Source organism: Coenobita brevimanus, chromosome 3 (assembly GCF_032717465.1).
Source record: "Coenobita brevimanus isolate Jiangsu-jjx chromosome 3, ASM3271746v2, whole genome shotgun sequence".
NCBI classification, from domain to species: Eukaryota; Metazoa; Arthropoda; class Malacostraca; order Decapoda; family Coenobitidae; genus Coenobita; species Coenobita brevimanus.
The window spans coordinates 2,124,681-2,125,708 of NC_136956.1; the positions used below are offsets into that span (position 1 = coordinate 2,124,681).

General features: G+C 46.6%; 1 non-coding gene across 1 annotated transcript; it reads left to right on the forward strand.

Moving 5' to 3' along the window:
- Positions 1-399: 399 nt before the first annotated feature.
- On the forward strand, positions 400-518 carry LOC145394471 (5S ribosomal RNA). Its single transcript, XR_013896427.1, has one exon. It is a non-coding gene; the product is annotated as a 5S ribosomal RNA (ribosomal RNA).
- Positions 519-1,028: the final 510 nt, after the last annotated feature.

Genomic DNA, 1,028 nt, shown 5'->3' on the forward strand with positions numbered 1-1,028 from the left:
GCAACTTCCTATATAACAGACGTGGTGGGAGGTTCCTATTCAAACTTGGTGGGAATTTCTTATTACAACAGCCTTGGCAGGCTGCACTGCTGCCATCAACTTTACCTATAATTATCCTGGTACAAGTAATTCCATTGTACAGGCGATAGGGAGGGACTTCTTATGATGACATGAATAAAATCCGGCAGTTCTGATGCCCACTTGTATGAATGTCCCTCAGTTCCCCTCCAGACCCCTTAAAGAGGGATGATGAACTGCAGGAAGGGGTAAACTCCAGCCTGCAGTCCACTGAGTTCATGTTCAAATGAGCCTGGGGCCACAACAACAACAACAACAGTACAGATTAATATTCAAGTGCTGGTGACTCAAAACAAATATATGATGCAGCCATACCACGTTGCCAACGGCCATACCACGTTGGGTACACCGCTTCCCGTCCGATCAGCGAAGTTAAGCAACGTTGGGTCTGGTTAGTACTTGGATGGGTGACCGCCTGGGAACACCAGATGCTGTTGGCATCCCTACGTGTCAAGTGGGATTGGTGGAGGATTAGTGCCCCTCCCTGTAAAACAATTAACTCTAAGCCCTTGGCCACCCCGTCTGGGATACATGGCGTCTGGCAATGAATGATGGATGAATGATTTTTCACTTGGAGGGACCTGAACATATCCTTCCAACGGATCCAACATGACTGATTGAACACCCATTCTAAATACTCCTATTCGGCATAAGACAGTACAGGGGTATATGTATGTATGTATGTATGTAAAGTATATATGTATGTATGCATGCATGTATCATTTCGTTTTGTTTATAAAGGCTCCAACACACTTGCATTTGTCGGCCTTGGTCACCTAAAGGTGGCTCTCCATGCTGCTTGATCTCTGGCAGCTTCCCTATTCAGTCCCTTATTCCTAAGGTCACATTATATGACCTCGTCCCAGGTCTTTTTCGGTCTGCCTCTCGCAACCCAACCCCCAACGTTAACACTTCTCACTTTCTGCACCCAATCATCCTCCCCCATCCTC